Consider the following 22,118-nt stretch of genomic DNA (forward strand, 5'->3'; position numbering starts at 1 on the left):
TCTTTTGCCTTCTAACTTGGTCAGCTACTCTAGGTTTTGAAAACGAGCAGCCTTTGACATGTTTTCTATCTTGTATCCATTGTTTACATGTTTTCTAACTTTGACGTGTTTTCTTTCTTGTATCCATTTCTTTTTATTTTCCTTGCAAGATTTTTGAAATATTTTGAATATTTCCTTTCTACCAATTCCATCCTTCATTCTTTGTATTTATGGTCTTTTTCACCTTCTTACCCCACTTCTAACATAACCAACGACCTGTTTTTAAACTATCAAAGATCCTTTCCCTTTCCTGCCACTGTGGAAAGTCTCGTTCACAAACAAGGTAATACCTTAATTTGACTAGGGTACAGAGGAGGCAGTTGGAAATCTCAAGACAAGGAAACAGCACATGCAGAGGCAAGGAGGACAAAAAGGCATTTAGGTACCAGGGCCACCGTAGGAGATGAAACATGCTCAGGAGTTTAGGGTTTTCTCCCCTAGAGCAATGAGAAACCATTAAAAGACTTTGAGCATTGGGGTAAAAAAATCAGATTTGTGTTTTAGGAAGATCACTTTGACAGCAGCATAGAAGAGGAGGTTGTAAGTAAGCCCAGTTTGGAAGTTTCTAGAGTAAAATTAGAGCTCTTAACTTAAAACACTCATATATAGAGAGGAAACCAGAGAATCTTTCAGAATACCTGCCTCCGTGAACTGCTAGCTCCAGTGGGTGCTAGTGGTAAAGAACCCACCTGCCAGTGCAGGAGATGTAAGAGACATGAGTTGATCCCTCGATTGAGAAGATTACCTCGAGGAGGAAATGGCAGCCCATTCTTGCCTGGAGAATCCCATGGACAGAGGAGCCTGCCATGCGGTCACAAAGAATTGGACATGACTGACGTGATGGCCTAGCATGGCTCCATGAACTGACTTTCAGCAGTATTTGATATTTGACATTATTAGCCTCATCCTTTTCAATAAGGAATGAACAGTTATACTACAACTCTTATGCATGTGGCATTCTGTGTATTAAGAGATGTACAGAAGAAAGCTAAAGTATAATTTCTACTTTCCAGAATAGAACCTTACAGGAAAGGTAGGACATAACCAATTAAAAATAGTTCAAGCTGGCGTATAATTAAAACTGAGTGTTAGAGATGATCAGTGTTAGAGAACTTCAAATGAGCAGATTGGCTTCTCTGAAAATATCTCAGAGGAGATAAGTAGGGTGAGCAGATGGTAGTACAAGTAATGAGTTCATATTGAGCGAGAACTTCTGAAGGGAGTTAAATGTAGGAGAATTTTAGCTTCTGTAATCTAAATGAAATTAAAGTTTAGGTAAGGGAGCTTATAATCTTTAATATAAAGTAGTGGTAATTAAAAAGCTGTGAGATGGAATTCCTTGAAGCTTAATAAAAAAGGACATACCAAGAACAAGATCATCAGTCATCATCAGTTCAGTTGCTCAGTTGTGTCCAGCTCTTTGTGACCCCATGGACTGCAGCACGCCAGGCCTCCCTGTCCGTCACCAACTCCCAGAGCTTGCTCAAACTCATGTCTGTCAAGTTGGTGATACCATCCACCATCTCATCCTCTGTCGTCCCCTTCTAGGAGAAGAACAAGATATAGTAATGAAAACAATACAGTAAGAATAGCCTAGCACGTGATTCAGAGAAAATGCTTATAAACACATGAAGGTCTCTATGAAAGTTTAGTGTCATGGAAACTAGGGGATAGCGTATGACCTCCTGTGATGACCTTTCTTATCTCTCTGCTTAATTAAAATCACACTCATCCTTTAACTCCTGCTTAATTCCCGTACCATGGCAGCTAATTAATTGCTTTTTAAACATTCTTTAAGTGTGACCTATTAGTACAGTTTTTTTTCCTCAGCTAAGTTTGCAGTTTCTGGAGAATGTGAACTTGCTGACAGATATCTGTATATCCCTTGACAGTATCTAGCACTATGTTGTTCTTTAGTTGCTAAGTCGTGTTTGACTATTTGCGACCCCGTGGACTGTAGCCTACCAGGCTCCTGTCTATGGGATTTTCCAGGCAAGAATACTGGAATGGGTTGCCATTTTCTTCTCCAGAGAATCTTCCCCCGGGGATCGAACCCATGTCTTCTGCATTGGCAGGCAGATTTTTTATCACTGAGCCACAAGGGAGGAAACAAATAAATCTGTCAAACAACTTTAGAAATAATTTGGGCATGCCATCTCATGGATATTTCTTTCTGCATCAGTCAGTTTTCAAGTTTACATGTTAGCACTATATTTTGGCCATGGTTTTCTCATCTCATGTTATCTTGACTGTAAGATTACACATATGCACACATATCTGCTTCTCAGTACTCACTCTAGTCCAGATTCCTTGATGGATAATTACTGATCTCAGTGCTATGTAAAATAAAATAGACTTAGGTAAATATAGTTAGCTGAGAGGATATAGAAAAGGAAATGGATGAGTAGCTGGGTGAATTCGAGAATGAGTGGTTAGTTTGGTAAGTGGGTGACATTTTACTGTGTAGTTGAGTCCTAATTATCCATGGCAGGTGGTTCATATACTAGAATTTTGTGAATAACCATGTATTTCAGTTAAATAAACATAACTCAGTTTTTTTCTTTGGAAAAGGTATTTGAGTCTTATTCATGAAATTAAACTCAAAGATTTAGATTTCAGTTTTAGAAAATGTAATTCATATTTTTAATTACTTTGATATCATCATATTTTGCTTTTTTCATTTGCCATATTTACTTGAATTAGATACTTATGAAGTCATCAAGAGGTAAAAGTTCTCTGAATTAGCTAGCAAGTCATAGTTAGAAAAATTTTCAGTTTAGGGCAATAATTATTATGTAACATAATTATTAACTAGAATAACATGCTTATTCTGTTTTCATTATTTTAATTTGAAACATTTAATTATTTAATCAAAACTTACAAATCAAATTTAAAACCTTTATGTTCTGAATGTGAAGTCTTTTAATAAATAAAAATTAAATGCTCTTTGATCCATTAATATGAGGAATTTAAAAAATATTCTAAAGGTAGTTTTTCATTCTTAAATTTTCTTTTTTGCTTTACTCAAACAGGAGAAGAAAGACATGCTTTCTTTTATCATTTTAAAAGGACTTCATTTTTAAACTTTGTGCTCTAATGAAAACATTGTTTGATAAGCACTGCTATATAAGACTGGATCACCTCAGTAGTATATGAATCAGTCTTTATAATCTTTAAATTTTACAAATGATTCATAATGAGTCATTAAATTTGTTATAGTCATTAACTGAGGGAAATGGTAAATTGGTATTTTCTGACAGCCAGCAGGTCTTCAGCTGTTCATGACTAGTTCTTTTGATGACTTTAAAAAAGGAAAAACCTGCTACCTCCTTCTTATTTTTAGAAATACTACTAAAAATTTAATGTATTAATTATATTTGGTTGTTTTTCTTTGATTGTTGTTATTCTAAATTAAATACTTTTTACAAAACTGTGTTTAGTTATACGGGGACTTTCCTGGTGGCTCAGTGGTTAACAATCCACCCGCAATGCAGGAGCCACAGGAAATACAGGTTCAGTCCCTGGGTCAAGGAGATCCACTGGAGAAGGGCATGGTAAGACACTCTTGCTTAGAGAATCCCATGGACAGAGCAGCCTGGAGGGCTACAGTCCATAGGGTCACACAAAGAGTTGGACATGACTGAGCGACTTGGCATGCACACACATATAGTGTATATGACTGTGAGTTTTCTTAGCTCTAATGGGGACTCAGTGAGTCAGAATCGCAACAAAAGAAAATTTTAACAGGTCCCACTGCTGCCTTTCAAGATAAATAGAATGATGGAGAGGACAGCCTGCGATGAGCAATGGAACCCAGTTGACGCACTCAAAAGCTGCATCTTGGGGAAGGGATGAGGAGAGAATTTGCTTTACAGGTAGTTAATTGAGCTGTTAACTGGGCTCTCTGGAAGGAAGCTGTTCACACTTAGTGTCATCATTGCTTGCCAACTCCCTCGCTTTTTTAATGTTCCATTAATTTCTCCTCTAATTTCATGTGCTCCCTTTTCCACTCTACAATCCAGGGTTGTAGTGCAATTAGAGTTTGCTGTACCATGACTATCACCATTCTTCTAGATTGCCTAGGACAATGCCATATTTCTTCTGTTCTTATTCTTCCTCTCCTGGGACCCACCTCACAACCCGAAACTTATTTGAATGAGAAAATATCCTTACTTAGCATAGGTCTAGATCAGTTGGCTCTGCTTAACTTCAGCTTCTGTCTGATTGCAAGGCACCTCTTAATTCTGAGCCTAAATAGTAGATTTTTTTTCTCCGTTTTGTTTGGCCATTTGAATAATTCAACAATGCAAATCATGAAATTATTTTGTAAATCAGTGCTATTTTCATGAAAAATTTTAGTATTATTTTCTAGTGTGTTCTGTTACCTCCTACATTAGGTACACTCCCTGCAGTTACAGAGGAATGGAGGAGAGACTACCTCATGGCAGCATGTCACGACTTACAGATCACTCCAGGCACAGTAGTTCCCATCAGCTCAATGAACAGTCACGACATAGCAGCATCAGAGAGCTCAGTAATAATCCTATGACTCACATCACACATGGTACTGGCATGAATCAGGTTATTGAAGAAGATGGAACCAGTGCTCAAATTGTCCTGTCTAAGGTGAATTTGTGCTGTTTAAAAAGAAGATTTTATTCTTTGCCTTTGCATGAGTGACTGCTGTAACTCAGTTATGATGCTTTCAGTCAGTTGCAGACTGTGTCCATTGAAAAGTAAATTTTTGCTTTTTATATTGCATCAAACTTGGAACCTCAAGGCATCCAAAATGCTAAGAATGATATGATCACATAAATAACTCTTATTTCTAGATTATGAAGATATAATTATTTGTCTGGTAAGCATTTTTATAAACACACTTGTTTTATATTTGGAAAAATCCTAAATGTATGATGACTGCTTTATAGTGAACTTTCATATAATATCAACTAGTTGTGAGGTAACATTCTGGTAGTTAGTTCTGTTAATAAAACAAACTTTTAGAATTAAAGAAATTTTCTATGCAAGGTTTATTTCTCAGATGAATAGTAGGACTTTGTAGTTTTCTTTCCACTAAGTGAAAAAGAACTGTTTTTAAAACGTAGGAGAATTTGATAAATCAGCAAGGGTATTTTCGCTAATAGCATATAAAATCAACTGAAGAATCTGATTAGTCTACTGAGACTCTTTTGAAATTCTGTCAAAATAGTCTTTATCCAGAGAAATACAGGAGTAGGATTAGCAACAGAGTAAAAGCGAAGATGGGCATTTTTTTTCTCAGTAATTGTGCTGTTTTTATTACTTTAGTTAAATATTACTTTTACTGGCTGTGTTTTTATATTGATAACTTATCCATAGCATGACAGAAAATTTTTACTTTTAGCCATTTTTTCCCATGTAGTAGTATTGATTTGTAGAGAACTTCATGTTCAGATATGTTCTATGGAAGCATGTAATAAGATAAGCATCACACACTGTAAGCCTTTTTGTAGTAACCATAGTTACAAAACAGCCAAGTGTTTCCTCTGTATCTGTTACTGTGTTTTTTGCAGTGAGATCTAATCTTGCCAAAGCTGCCAGATGTTGGTATCCAGGCCCCTCCTATCAGTGGACTTGTTCGCACTTGCATTGCCCAGTAGCCAATAAGCTATAGCTTTTGCCCCACACCCATATCTTTAGATTCTGGGTCATTCTGGGTCATTTAGATTCTTGTTTACAGCTGAAATATATATATAATCCAAGTCCACAGTGGAGATTAATTTGGGATATTTGAAATCCATTGTCGCTTAAGGAAGCATGATTAGTCCTGCTGTGAAGTATCTTTTAACTTTAAAAATATCAACTCAAAAACCTTTGACATTTTGTCTTGTAATATTTAAATAACTTATAATAAAAATTGTAAGCTTTGTTAGGCATGATAATGATCGGAAGGGAAAGAAAAATTCTGGAAAATGCTGGATGTGTTATGTAGACAAGCGTATTTAAACAAGGCATCCTCAACCCTGACTACAGGTAAGAATCACTTGGGGAACCTCGGATGCCTGACACCTTCCTCTCATTGAGATGAGGACTGGTAGTTTTATACAAAGCTTCCCCAGTGATTCTAATCTGCTGCAGGCCTCACTGCAGGCTGTTTGAAACTAACTTGCCCCTGCTGACAATGTGATGGCATCATATCATATCACGAAAACCTAGCTGGACACAATGTTAGGCTTTTATATCCATTACCTGATTGATCTACAACTGGAATTCTGGACCCCACTTCTAAAAATTCATACTCAGTAAATCAAAGGTGACGGTAGGACTTTAAAAATCTATCGTCATAAAAATATTAATATCATAGGTGATTCTTATGCAGACATCCAAGAATCAGACTTTAAAAAATATTCTAAACTCCAGAGAGGTCTGGCTTTGCTAGTTTTTGACCTTTTACAAGTTAATTTATCTGAACCTCAGTTCCCTTGTTTTTGAATGAAGATTGAAAATAAATACCTACCTCACGAAGTTGTCAATAGGTATCAGATGAAAAATCATATAAAAGCTGAAAGCTCTTTGAAAACTTCAGTGTTATGAACTAGAAGGGATTAAGATTATTGAGGACTTAAGATATTTGCTTGAGGGCTACCATAGTACAATCTTTGACGTGTGTTTGAATTCATGTGGACTTTTTTCTCTCCTTCTTTAAAACAAAATGTACCCAGAAATTTGGTGTTGGAAAAGCTTTCATCAGGCACAGAAGTCAGTTTTCTGATAATAATAATTTGTTTGCCTGTCATGTTTTTTTCTTTCAAAGTACAGATTTCTTAATATTTATTATTAATTCTTCATAAGATATTTGAACATTTGGCTCAAATGCTTTACTTTTTCCTCCATCCTCATTGTCTTTCTCCTTGAAACTGGAGTTCCCTCACATCTGACAGTAGACCTTTACTCTGAAGATCAAATTGGTAACAACTCATTTAAAAATAAATCAGTAATTCATGAGGCTTTTGTCTGAGAATTTCTCCTGAGAACAGCATGAAAGACCAAAACAAAAATTCAAACACAAAACTAAGTTAACATAGAAGGTACCAGTTTGAGCTCAAAGATGTTGTCATTCATTGCCATCTGCATTATACCATCAATTGCCAAAATGTTAATTGGTTTCTTTGTGGGCCAAGTATAGACAGTTAGTTCAGTTCAGTTTAGTCGGTCAGTCGTGTTCGACTCAGCAACCCCATGAATCGCAGCACACCAGGCCTACCTGTCCATCACCAACTCCTGGAGTTTACTCAAACTCATGTCCATTGAGTCGGTGATGCCATCCAGCCATCTCATCCTCTGTTGTCCCCTTCTCCTCCTGCCCCCAATCCTTCCGAGCATTAGGGTCTTTTCCAATGAGTCAACTCTTTGCATGAGGTGGCCAAAGTATTGGAGTTTCAGCTTCAGCATCAGTCCTTCCAATGAACACCCAGGACTGATCTCCTTTAGGATGGACTGGTTGGATCTCCTTGTGGTCCAAGGGACTCTCAAGAGTCTTCTCCAACAAAGCATCAAAAGCATCAATTCTTCAGTGCTCAGCTTTCTTCACAGTCCAACTCTCACATCCATAGACAGTTAAGTGAACATCAATATGAAAATCTTAACCCTGTGCTTCCTGATTTTTAAATATTCATTTGTATCTTCTCTTTTAAACTGTTGATATATTTGTAAATGCTTTATTGGCCTTTCAGTTGCTTTCACTGTCTTAGTTTTGCTTCACAGAATTTACTTAATATTGTTAATCTGTTGTTTTAAATAACAGGATTTAGTTTGGGTGTGTTAGTTATCAAACTAGTGCTCCGAATTAAAACTTTTTTCTTTAAAGAGACAATTGAAGAACTATATTAAAACAACAATTTCAAGTCTCAATTAGCTTAAACCAACTTGAACAAGTCTGGACAGCTTTCTTACCATATGTTTGTTTAATTTGTGTTGTGATTGGCAGATGATAATGTTTGGTATTTTATTTGTTCAATTGACAACTGAGAAAATAATAGTTCTCTCTAAAATGTTAACATATAACCAAAAAGTTTTCGAAAAGTACTCTGATTTCAGCAATGTTGTATTGAATTTTTTCAGTGATTAAAGCAAACAATTCAAAGCAATACTAAGCTTGAAACAATAATTAATTTCAAAGAACAGTTAATAACTCAGCAACTAGAAGAGGGCATGGTAGGTTTTCAAAAAATATTTAAATGCGTAAGTGTTATGAAACTCACTTTAGTAGTGATAGTCTCAGTTCAAAGAAATTTGAAGGGTCTAAATTTAAGCTAAGTGAAATGAGTCTCTGCTTTTCCAGAATAATATGTGGTGAGTAATAATCGATGAACTGCACCAGATAAAGTTTATTCCTCCTAGAGTAACAGCACATATTACTATTTTAATTAAATGTATATACAAATTTATACCAACACTTTATATTAATTTAAAAGGTGAACAGTTTTTAGAAGTAAGTAGATTCTTGTTGGTTTTATGTGAAATTAGATCTTTGTATACTAGTTGGGTGAATTAATATTCAAGTGAACTTTTATTAATGATGATGTTCTAAACTGTTTCTTAGAGCAGATTTAAGAAAATTCTAAGAATCTCTTCAAATGAGTAAAATTACATTTTAACCTACCTCATTAGTTTCTTTGTGATAATAGCTGGAAATCGCTGAAGTTGTAACTTTATTGGTGTAGACTATATCCCCATGAAATAAACGGAAGTACTTAAAATTTTTTTATAAAATAATGGATCATTGGCTGGAGCTTAAAAAATGTTAACATACCAAATTTTCACTATGATGATATTTATATTGCTTTTGACATGCCAAAGGTATACTTATATATTATCATACTTGGATGACTAATATAGTCTAGCGTAAGAAACACAAGCTGGGAGAAATATCAATAACCTCAGAGATGGAGATGACACCACCCTTATGGCAGAAAGTGAAGAGGAACTAAAAAGCCTCTTTGTAGGAAACAAGGTATAAGGAAGGTTGAGAAGTGCTTGCAAATGAGACTCTCAACCAGGGCTGAACATTCTTGCAAATGAGATGTTCAGCTAAGAATCCTGTTCGTTCCCGTGGGAAAAGAACTGCACACAAGGATGTTTCTCTGATTCCTCAAAAGGAACAGACCCAGGGACAAAACGGATTCTAAGTTGATAAGGAAGTTCCCCAAAACAAAGTCTTAGCTGCAGTAAATAAGTCAAGGTAAAGGTTATCTCACCCTGAGCCTGCGAACTGTATAGTCTCTGAATCATAGTGCTTGGCAACTTGCCCTGTAGGTTGTTGTGCAAGGGATATAAAATAAAGCAGCTGTAAGAAGCAAGTGTTAAAATACAAAGATTCAAACCACTCTGCATTGTTGGTGTTTCATTCCGTCGTCAGCACCTCTTGATGAAAATGAAAGAGGAGAGTGAAAAAGTTGGCTTAAAGCTCAACATTCAGAAAATTAAGATCATGGCATCCAGTCCCATCACTTCATGGGAAATAGATGGGGAAACAGTGTCAGACTTTATTTTGGGGGGCTCCAAAATCACTGCAGATAGTGACTGCAGCCATGAAATTAAAAGACGCTTACTCCTTGGAAGAAAAGTTATGACCAACCTAGATAGCATATTCAAAAGCAGAGATATTACTTTGCCGTCTAAGGTCCGTCTAGTCAAGGCTATGGTTTTTCCAGTAGTCATGTATGGGTGTGAGAGTTGGACTGTGAAGAAAGCTGAGCACCGAAGAATTGATGCTGTTGAACTGTGGTGTTGGAGAAGACTCTTGAGAGTCCCACGGACTGCAAGGAGATCCAACCAGTCCATTCTGAAGGAGATCAGTCCTGGGATTTCTTTGGAAGGAATGATGCTAAAGCTGAAACTCCAGTACTTTGGCCACCTCATGCGAAGAGTCGACTCATTGGAAAAGACTCTGATGCTGGGAGGGATTGGGGGCAGGAGGAGAAGGGGACGACTGAGGATGAGATGGCTAGATGGCATCACTGACTTGATGTACGCGAGTCTGAGTGAACTCTGGGAGTTGGTGATGGACAGGGAGGCCTGGCGTGCTGTGATTCATGGGGTCGCAAAGAGTCGGACACGACTGAGCGACTGAACTGAACTTAATGAAAATTGCCCTGGGCTTGGAATTCAAAAAACCCATAGTAATGATGTAAACTGAACAGGTCATTTAATTTCTCTTTGTCTCTATTTCTTTGATGTAAAATGAGGATAAGGTAATTTGGGGCTCTGAAACCTGCTTTACAGGACATTGTGAGGATCAAATGAGCTAACAAGAATTATAGTGCTCTTTAAAAAAACACTGATAGTATTTGTTTTTGTTAGAATTTAGGAGTTACAGAAAGCAAGCATTGTGGTATTGAGCAGTAAAAACAGAATAGGCAGTTAGGCTAGAATTCATTTGACACAGTCTTTAAATCAGCAATCAGAATGACTATGCCCTTAGATTGTATTGGCCCTTTATTATATGTTATACCAGAATATGCTCTGAAAATTTATATGGTTGAATTTATAGGTCACTTTCAACAGAAATTTGGGGATATCCATTATATGTCTCCTTTGATATGGAACGATATAACTACATTAGTTTGGCAAGAAAGATATAAAGAGAAGTGTAGACCCTTGTTACTTTTTTTCCTTTGAGGTCTTTCATGTGCCTCATTACTTCCAATTAGGAACAATTCTTTATTATTAGTGATAACTGTAACAAATTTAAAATTTAAATGATACTATTATATTTGTATATATAATTTTTTAACCTGCATAAAGTAAGGATTTCTCCACTCTTCCACACATAAACACACAAAAGGGCATTTTTATAGAACTTAGATGTACAAAGGAACTCAGGATTCTTTTAAGCTACTTTTATGCCTTTTTATAACTAAGGGAAGGTGTTTATGTTTAATTCAGGTATGTTTCTTAGTAGCTGAATGATTTTATACATTATTCTTGTGTCATTTTTATGTTTTTTATGAAAAAATTATATTGACATCTCTTCATATTTTAATTCACTTCAATTCTGTTTTGCCCCAATTATATGATTTTTGAAAAAGGAATGGGAAAACTAAGTAACTTTTACCTACCATCTTATTGTAATTACTCTCCTGGATTTTTTCCTAATTTAAATTCTATACTTCCTAATAGCCAAATTGATAGGATTATAATAATTTCTCTCAAGATGCAAAGTCTTCTGGGAAAGAGAATATTAAGGTTTATCCAAAACCAGCCATCTTTGTAGACATTCCTATTTGGTTGATTTGTAAAGATTTAATACAGTAAATTAATAGCATATTTCTTATTCTGTGATCTCTAATTAGAAAGTAACATTTTTGTTGCCATAAAAATAAAAGAAAGTAAATATTCACTTAAATTCACTTTCAAACCCCATGCCAGTACAACATTACCTCCTATAAAAGAGAGTAGTTGAATCTACTTAAATGTATTGAAGAATGGTTTCTTCCAGAATTTTTTTTTTTAATAATCACTCTTCTCAGGAAATCTGTTATGTCCTTTCTTGGACATTTTCACTGGTGTGGTTTTTTTTTATCATTTCATTGGCCACTGTCAGCAGTTTTCCCTGATCAAGAGAAGCAAGTATTACCTTAGAGTAATTCAGACCTTGAAAATTCAGTGTTTCATTATTTTCATAATTACTGTTCATTATTTTCATAATTACTGTTCATTAACAACATTAATTTTTATAAGACAGTGATTTTTTCAAGCTTTTTATCATATTTCCTGTAGTAGGATGAGCTATATTTTTATTATAGCCCTGGGATTTTTGTTATATAAGTCAGCTTGTTTGTATTGCTAACTTAAAATTGTTACTTTAATTGTGTTGACATGCTTTTGACATAAAAGAAAGAACTTTAGAGCTTAATAGTTTCTTTTTTCTAAATTGGCGGATTTTTTGAATGCTTAGTAAAAAAACATTATGTTAATTTTTAAATCTGACTGAACTTTGTATCAGAGGGCTGATTTGTAGTGTTGCCTCTGTTTTCAATGAGCTGTGCAACTTTGCAATTTTATCTCTTGGGACCTCAGTTTAACCATCTGTAACTGAAAGAAAAAGGGGATTAGACCAGGTCGTGTCTCAGATTCCACCTGTCTCTGGTTTGGTTACCCCTTGGTTATTTTATAATCATTATCTTATTCTTGTTATTCCTCCCATGAACTCCATTTACTAGATCAGCCTGCAGTGTTAATGCAAATTGCACTTAAATTGATAGGATTCAGATATGTTGCTGATTTTGTTTTCAATTCTTTAGGTAATTTTAAAAGAGGAAAATTATATTACAGATTGTAAAAGTAAAAAAAAAAAAGGTTACAAATAATCAACATGACCTTTTTTTCTCCCAAGGGAAAAATCTCCTAAGGAGCCAATATATGTACCTTAAAACTGATGTACAGAAAAAAATAACATCTAAAATTTTGTGGTCTTTGTTCTTTTAAATATGAGCATAGCAACTTAGGCTAAACTTTTAAACAAAATGTATTAAGGTAAAATTAGTAAACAAAGCATGTAACAGTTCTATGGCCCATATAACTAATTAAAAAGCTATTAGGTTTTGCTGGCATTAAAATAATTATAAAATACAAAAAGAATTGAGGACTGGATTGAAATTTGTCTGTTCAGTAATTACCTGTAAGCTGAATTATTAGATTCTTTGTGTAACTACAGTTGCCAGATTGCCACGAGCAAGTGAATGTCCTGCTTTAAAATATCTTTGGAGATAAATGTGGTTTGTTTGTTTTATTTTTTAAGCTCTGCAGAAGATTTTTCTGTGAAGCCTCCTTTTGTAATAAAATGTAGAGATTCTATTACTTCCATCTCTCAACAGAGTTCTCTTGTAGATTTATTGATAATTACATTCTCTCAGAACTAGGCCGTTGAGGTTCCTGTTACGCTTAAAGATCATTGTCTTTGTTCTAATTGTCTTCATTAACTCCTATCACTCTCTTGAACCCCTGATCTGTAGATTTACAATCTAGGTACTGGGTTTGGTGTCTAGTGGGTAGAGAATAATGGAAATGGATACAGGAAGTTGCACTGGTTTCTGATGTAATTTGTTTGGCTGTGCTTGATTCCTTGTCTTTGGCCAGTTCACTGGATTAGGCAGCTCTCCTGACATCCAAAAGTTCAATTAGATGCCCAGCGTCTCATTCACACATTGCTATATTACAGTGTTATACTAACCGCCTGTTAAGAACAACCACCACAACTTTCTTTTCAGTTCTCTGACTCTGTGTGTTTTGCTATTACATTTGTTAAACCTTGAGTCTGACGTCTAAACATTTATTGAGTATTTTCTGGGTTTTGATAATGGGTTATATAAGGTAAAACAGATAATCCTAGGGTGGTTTAATTTATATTTATCCATCCACCATTTTTCTGTTTTTCTAACTGACCCCTCCTCAGTTTTGAAAATTAAGTTTATAAATATCTTCCATCTCTCCCTTAGCCCTGCCTCAGATAATTTTTCTTTGAACTACTCTTGTTGGCAGAAAGGTTTAACATGAAATAATTCTGTGTTTCCGAGACAAGACCAATGCAGTAGTTCTTTACATTGAACTGAGGTGAACATGTACTTGAAAATGTTGCAGTTTCTTAATATGTGAACTTAAAATTATTTTTTTAATCATGAAAAGGACTGTCCAATTTGAAAACATTAGTTTGGAAGTTCTCTTGTCATCAAGTGCTATTTCTACCTTAGCTGTGAATTATCATAATAAATCTGAATTCTTTATCTTTCATCTTTTTAAAAAAGTTAATGCCTCTAGAATGGTTCCATTTCACAAATCTTTCAATTTCAAACAACTTTTCTGCTTTTATTTTCAAATTCTGGACTCTATTTTTTTAAGTTTTATTTTTTCACTGAAGTTTAAACATATTACTGTGTGAAGGAGTGACTGCAGTTTGAACATTTACTTTGGCATGATAAAGAGAACTACACCATCCATAGTCACTTTCTCCCATTCCCAAAAAGAAAAGTTTGTTTGTCACTTAAAAGCTGTTAAGTTGTCTTATTTTTATTTGAAAGAGCTATGGAAGCTGTTTCTTTTCATTTAAACTTTTTAACAAAATGCCAACTTTGCTGTATTTTAATCAGATAGTGAATTGGGATTATTTATATAAGTATATATGTCTACAGTTTATCATAGTTAATAGTTATTCCACTTTCTGTAATATATGATACCTGAAGCTCACATTTATTTAATGTGAATTTTTTTTTGAGGCCCCTTTTTTTGTTTTGTCTTTTATTTTCTTAGTGTTGTACATTATTGTATATGTTAAGTTATGGTCATCTCAGCAGAAAGCTCTTGAGTAGATGGTTTTTTGTTTTTGAGAATCAGCCCAAGGAGATTCATATTACATGGCCATAGCTAGGTAATATTATTCTGAGCTATGTGAAGTTATTGGTTTTGTTGATCAAATGTTAGCAGTTTCATAATACATATTCAAGAAAAAAACAAACAAAAGATCTTTTAGAAGAGCTATTTCAGCTTCCCAATTCAACTCTTTAAACTGACCTACCAGCGGCTTTATGAAGATTCAAACTACAGATAACCAGAGGCCTATCAAGAAAATTCTGCTTTGTTTGGCTGTTAAATTGCCCAGTTTTCAAAGGTGTTTAATCAAAATGACTTCAGTAATTGAAGCAAATATCTTTTGGGAATGCTTAAGGTACGTAAGTTCTTCATTAAATCTGTGTATAGTTTTTCAGCTTTCATTCACTGAGATATTGTCATATATCAAAGGATTAAGCTGTAAATATCATTTGAAGGCAAAATAACTACCCCCTGCAAATATCTAATATGGACTCAATTTTGCCAGCTATAGAATTTTGTCTTCTTAGTATGCTTTCTAAAATAATATTATGTTATGTAGCCTACAAATTTGCCTAAACATGCCATTTTAAAGATTTTCTTTATACGTGTGTTTCAAGTTGTAAGAATTAAAACGTATGAGTATGAAGTTCCTACATAGGAAATCCCCAATTTTAAATAGAACTGTGTTTTGAAAGGTTGCGGATTGGGTTATTCCAAAGTCAGACTATATCTCCTCATATATATAATATTATGAATAATAAGGGTAGCAGATAGCCAACAAGAGCTGACCTAATGCTCTCCAAAATTAACCTAGGGGTCTTGGTTTGGAATAAAGTGTTCGTGACTATAGCCCTTTCACCTGTTTTTAAAAAACAAATACATTATTGTTAGCACAGATGACTATCAATTAGTAGAATAAATATTTAGCTTTAAAACAAAAGTGGAAATAGTTCAATCCGTGTTGGTGAAACTATTTTGAGACAAGAGATTTCACTTAGGTGACTTAAGTTGGGAATCTGTTCCTCTTTTGAAGAGCCCATGTGATGACTGGAAGTGCTGTGTGTTTTCAGTGACCTTGAGGAAGGGAGCCAGTCATTTCTTCTTAAGGGTCATAAGAAGTAGAGGCCTTACTGATCTCATGCTTTTCAGTTCAAAAACTGTGTCCAGAACATCTTAGATATCCTTCACCCACATTGTTCAAAGGCTGTCTATTTCAGGCTCAGTCTGCCCTACCTTGAGCTGAGCCTGTCTTCCAGCTCTGCTCCCTCATACTAAATTTACAGGTGAGCATTCTCCATTCTTTTTTTTTTTTTAAATCTTTACTCATTTTACTGTTATGAGAAATGACCACCACCTCCCTTTTTCAAGAAATATAAAGGTAGAAGAGATACTCCTTTTTCATTATGTTTAAAAGCTATTGTTTTTGAACTGCTGGCACTTAGCAGTTTAGTTTTTAGACCCTAATCTGAATTACGCTGATGGAGGTGATCCTAAAATTGATCTAAAGTTTTGATCTTGTTTTATCATATAAGCACCTGGTTGGAAATTGTGCTGATGAAGATTTGTATTTTGGGGCATTAGTTCTTCATGTTTCTTTTTTATGTGTTTAAAATTGATCATTAATTTCCAAACAAGTGGAGAATTTACCATTGTTGAGCTATATAGAAGGCAAGTGTGCTTGATTAGAGCATGAACTGTTCTTTCACATTAGCTGATGTGCTTTGAACACTCTGTTCTTACAGATTTATTTTGTTTACAATAGACTGATGTCAGGTTTTTGTAAATGTTTCTACTTAGCACTTTAACTATGATTGTACAAACTGATTTTAAATGTAGTGGTTGTATGTTTTGGTTATAAATTGGAAATTTGTAATAAAAATTAAATGATTTGTTCTCTATTTTGTCATCAGTACTCGATTGAGTGTAATTTTCTACATCATCTACACTGCTATTTTTAAATTAGGTTCCATATTTTATGTTTTTCTAATTACTGATTTTTTTCATTCACAATAGCATAGACTCGACAGTAATCTGGAATATAGATACATCATTCTGTATCATATCTCTGGAATATAGCTACATCATTCTGAATGCTATCCTGTCTCTATTCACTATTATATCCCCATGCATATCACTACCAGGTACATAACAAGAGAAATAGGTGAATGCATTAAAGTACCTATATCAATTTCCCCAATAGGAAGTCCTACCCATATAAGCAAATCAGTTGTTTTTTTTCCATACACAGGACAGCCAATTAAGACTTAAACTGGTACTAGAGTGTTTTTCGCCTAGATCGTGCACTCTTTAGTTGGAAGGGACCTTAGAAATCATAAGGTTCAGCTTCAAACCCAGTACCAACATCCTCCAAAACCATCTTTTATAAGCCTCTGCTTGAATGATTTCAGTAACAGGAAGCTTACTACTCTAAGGCCTTCCATTCCATTTTGAAGTCAAGCGACAACCAAAACGAGCAAAGTGAGCAAGGAAATTAACACTCCCCTAAAGTCTTCATAAAAGGCTACCCACTCCAGTATTCTGGCCTAGAGAATCCCATGGGTTATATAATCTTGGAGTCGCAAAAAGTTGGACACGACTGAGCGACTTTCACTTTCAAAGTCTTCCTAAAGGAGCTGCTGATATCTTCATTTCAGCCCCATGAGACCCATATCAGACTTCTAACTTACAGAAGGTGATAAGTTGCTTAAGTGTTGCTTAAGCCCATAAATTTAGGGTAACTTATTAGAGCAGCAGTAGAAAACTAAAATATTCAGCCTCACACTTGCACATCTGCAAAATGTGGCAATGAACAAGCAAGGAATGGAAAATGGCCCAAGGAATCCATTAAAGACCAGAAACATTGCACAGAACTGGCCTGTTGCCATGAAACAGACTGTTGAGGTGGCTTGGAGAAGTTGGAGGTACTGAGATTAATAAGAGCGATCACTCTCTGGTGCCCTTCTTCCAATATTATCCTTCAGGTTTTTTACCATTATTGTCCAGTTTTCTTTTTATTCCCACTTCTCCTTTATATTCTCTTCCATCGTACTTTCCTCTTTTGTTAAACAGTGCTCTCTATTTTTATCTGCTACTCAAGTGTTATGTTTTTATCAACCTCACACTCCCGCTAGCATACCCACCCAATTTGTTGGAAGGAGATAAGGAGCAGAATATGAGAGGAGCATTGGGAGAAGGTTGAGATTTTCCAGCGTGCCAAGAATTAAAAAGGTAAGGAATGTAGCTTTACCACCTGGTCTCTGAGTACTCCAGTGCAGCACACGAATTCACAAATGAGGGTTATATACAAATCAATTTATTAGGAAAAAAAAAAATAAGCAGGCACTCAAAAGTATTTTGAAAATAATAAAAGGTTTTTCTTAAGGTACTGATTAGTGACTGTCCCCTATTTTGCTGCTGAAAAATTATGTTGAGCCCTTTTCATTATTTCTAAGCTCAAAACTAAGGCCTTAAGGAGCTAAGGGAAGGTTTTCATCAACTTCAAGTAACGTTAGATGAGCTACTGAACAATAGTAAATACAATAGAAGCATCTAAACACTTAAGTGAATCAATGAAGCATGTACATTTTTATTTTAAGAATTGTTTGGCACCAGATATTTTAGGAAAGTGTTTGCTGAGTATGATGACTAAGATCCATGCACTAATGTCTATGTACAAGCTTTTGATTTCCCACATGTCCTGCTGGCTACAAGGGCAGAACGGACATTGTTCTCTGGCAACAGATTGGGCTTTGGTGGAGCCAATTTAGGGGCACTATTGGTAATAATCCCAAGCGCACAGGTATTACCTTTCATCAATTTAATAGATTCCAAATGAACCCTTAGCACAAAGACAAGGAGAGAAGTCTCTTTCATTTCCAATGTGATGATAAGCATTTCTGAAAATTCCAGAAATTATGTGGGCCACATGACTGTCAGAAATTGGCTTATTTCTAGAGCCATTGCTGCAGCACTAAAATTGATGAGCAAATACAGAGGAGAACAAAGTCATTTAACCGGAAAGTCCTTTTCTTCCTCTCTTCTGTCCTAATCATTGTTAGGAGTTCTTTTGTAGAAGCATGACATGTTTAATTAGAGACTTGTTTTTGCTGTCACAATTTTAATTGTTTTTCCATAACCAAAGGTTATGTTCATATTGTTTTTCTTGTCTGTTGATGAAAGTAATTTTAGAAAATGATTTTTCAAGTCTCTGTGACTGTTCATTAGCATTCATTCATTAGTTCATTTATTCAGTAAACATGCATTTGTTTACCTGCTCCTTATCAGGTAGTTAATAAGACCCTAGAATTCTAATTTGAAGAAGAAAATGTCATGATTTGTACTCCTGCAGAGTTCACACTCTAGTAAGGAGATAAGCTTGTAGACACCTGAGTACTATAATGGTGGTGTGTTCAAAGTGTTATTTGAGCACAAATGTGGAAGTAGTAACTTCTGCCATGAAGACTGGGTGTTCAGAGAACTATTAGAATATGAAAGATCCAATCAATAGGAATTTATTAATCACCTAATAATTGCTGAGATTATGGTAGGGAACAAATAGACAGTTGTCCTGTTGTAGTTCTATAATGGAAATTTTGAGTCTAAAGAGAGGAAGCAGACAATAAGTAAAGACATTAACAGATTAGTTTCAGACAGTAATAAGTGTTATGAGATACAACTAAGCATTCTGTAGGGAAAGGCTTAAGGGTCTTGGTAAACAATACGGATTTTATTTAAAGTGCAAAGGTGTGCCATTGAAGCATTTTAATTAAGGGATTAACATGAGTAATTTTCCTTTTTAAAAAAGTATTCTGCTGGTTCTATGAAAATGGATTATGAAAATCAAGATTGCACACAGGGAAGCCAATAGAAAAGCAATTGCATTAGTACAGGTTAGAGATAATAATGACTAAGACTCAGGTGGCAGTTGTAGAGATGGATAGGAAAGGGAAAATTTAGGATATCTTAAAAGTAAAGTCAGTACCACAGACTTAGAAAATGAACTCATGGTTGCCAGAGAGAAGGGATAGTTAAGGACTTTGGGAATGTCATGCACACGCTGCTATATTTAAAATGGATAACCAACAAGGACCTACTGTATAGCACATGGAACTCTGCTCAATGTTATTGAAAGATGGTTGTTGAATCACGAAGCCGGGATTCTTGTCCCCCAGAGGAGAAGAATTCAATCCGGGGCCAGAGACGAGGCTTGATCACTCAGAGCTTTTGGGTAATAAAGTTTTATTAAAGTATAAAGGAGATAGAGAAAGCTTCTGACATAGGCATCAGAAGGGGGCAGAAAGAGTACCCCCCTGCTAGTCTTCAGCTGGATGTTATATAGTTGCCAGCAGTCTGTTAATGAAAGAAAGGAATGTCTTAAAACTCAGAATGGCACCAGGCCCCTCACCCATAAGATGCATTTTGGGATAATCTTGGACCAAATGATTCATCTTGGGCCATAAAATGATTAACTTGAATCTTGAAGAAGGGCTGATCACCATACAAATAGTTTCATTTACATAGTTTAGAGGAACAGTATCTGAATATAACAGACTGGTTTATCAAGTAGGTTCTGAGCCAAAAGGCAGAACCGACTTGAAGACAGAGTTTGGGGTAAATGTATAGTACATTAGCATAGCTTAAGATAAACATTTCCATAAGAAAAAGGCATTGGTTAACTTCAGGTGAAACCAGGTGTCACTATGGCAACACAGAATTTTAAGAGGAACCGCCTTTTAAATTTGTATAGAGAAGGAAAAAATATTGCTAGTTTGTTTCCTCCTGCCGCTTAAGAGAGAGATAAAAATGTTTGACACTTGCAAGCTATTTCCTCCGTTTGGAGACCCCTGGCCTTCCTGCCTGTTAGCCTCTCATTATGTACCAGTCTGGAATGGGAGGGGGGTTTGGGGGAGAATGGGTACATGTATATGTATGACTGAGTCCCTTCACTGTTCACTTGAAACTATCACAACATTGTTAATTGTCTGTTTCCCGATAAAAAATGCTTTTGGTGTTAAAAATAAAATTTTATAAATACTTCAAGATAAAAATAGAATCAGTAAGATTGACATACTGGATGTGATAGTGACAGGAAGGGTGTGAATGAAAGATGACTCCTAGTTCTTTGGTTAGAGCTGCAAAGTGGAGTCAGGGCCATTTACTATGGTGGAGAAAACTGGAAGAAGAATAGATGCTGGAGGGGAAAACCAAGAGTTCTGTTTTGGAAAGGTTTAAAGTGAACGTTACCAAGTGAAGATGCCAAGTAAGCAGCTGGATATTAAGTCTAGAGCTCAGTTCAAGATTTTGGCCTGAGACCAAAATGTGAGAATCATCAAGATGTAGGTAGGATATAAAGCCATCAGGTTATAGGAGATCACCTTGGGAAGACTGGATAGAGAGAAGCTGTGTAGAAGACAAAAGGTCAGGAAAGGAGACTAAGGAGAGGCCAGTGATACAGGAATATCCAGGGAATGTGTTGAAGAAGCCAGGAAAGAAATATTGTATAAAGGAATGAGTCCTTAAACCAGTCAAATGATGCTTAAAGGTCAAATAAGATGATGACTAAGGAAATCCATTTGATTGGACAACATGGAGGAAACTGAAAAGAACAACTTAACAGGAATTTCCTGGCCATCCAGTGGTTGGGACTCCATGTTTTCACTGCCAGGGGCCCAGTTTCAATTCCTGGTCAAGGGACTACCGTGGTGTGGCAAAAACAAATAAACCACCAACAACAACAATAAATGGACTGGGAGGGGAGGCAGCCTGGAGTGGACTGGAGAGTGAATTGGGAACTTGCATTTTTAGCAGTTGGAAGATTAGATACTTTCAATGACCCTCCCAATGTAAACAGTCAAAAATCATCTTTGTGATTGTATTGCTGAACTAGCATGATCTTAACAAAGGTCAGAAACAAAGTGAAAGCAAGAAACACTGGTGATAAGGTAGCACCAACACCAGCTTGTCTTGAGTTTTTCGCTGAACCCTAGAGACAGTACCATATTTGGGGGGCAAGAAATTAAGCTTAAGGTTACAATATCAATTGGAGACTGTGATAAATCTCTGCAGAAAGCTGGGATTTCAATGGGTTATACCTTCAATGTAAAGGAGATGGAAGAAAAGAAAGTCACACGGAAGAAGACATCAAAGAAATCTGAATCCGAGTTTAGCATTGCTTGGCAGGAGTATGGTGGAATTTCCCCCTGAGAACGTGTAATGGCCCTCACAATACATTTTTTGGTACAAATATATGCTGCATGTGACCTGAACCTTAAGCCAAGAATATAACTCAAAGTGTCCTGGATTGCTCTTCAGGCAATGCTATGCCAGCCTGGGGGAGGAACAACGTGGTCAGACTGTAATTGCTCCTTCCACCTTTGAATGTGGTCCTCCTCAGTCTCTGTGGTCCAGATGGGTGCTTCAGCCTCACCCCTACGTCCTATGATTTTCTCTGTGGAAAGATGCTGGTTGATCCTCTTTAGACAGGGGCTGAAGTGGCTTAAGGCATGGCTCCATCCTTATGAACTTACTTTGAGGAAGATGCTGCTGCAGGCCCAGCTGGGGCACTGGGGCAAGCTCTTAATGGCCCAGAAAGTTCAGCTGGTGATAGCAGGATCTGCTAGTATTGGAGGGTCTGCTCTCAGGTGGTTGGGCAGGGCCTGTGGCTCACTAGGGGGAAAAGGCCACTGGTGGCAGTAGTTGTGGGGAGTACTCACTGGTGTGAGCCGTCCTAGAGA

General features: G+C 36.0%; 1 pseudogene; it reads left to right on the plus strand.

Moving 5' to 3' along the window:
* LOC128067440 (frizzled-3-like) overlaps positions 1-22,118 on the plus strand; it is a 68,400-nt pseudogene that overhangs the window by 25,125 nt on the left and 21,157 nt on the right.

The sequence above is a fragment of the Budorcas taxicolor genome, chromosome 22 (assembly GCF_023091745.1).
Source record: "Budorcas taxicolor isolate Tak-1 chromosome 22, Takin1.1, whole genome shotgun sequence".
NCBI lineage: Eukaryota > Metazoa > Chordata > Mammalia > Artiodactyla > Bovidae > Budorcas > Budorcas taxicolor.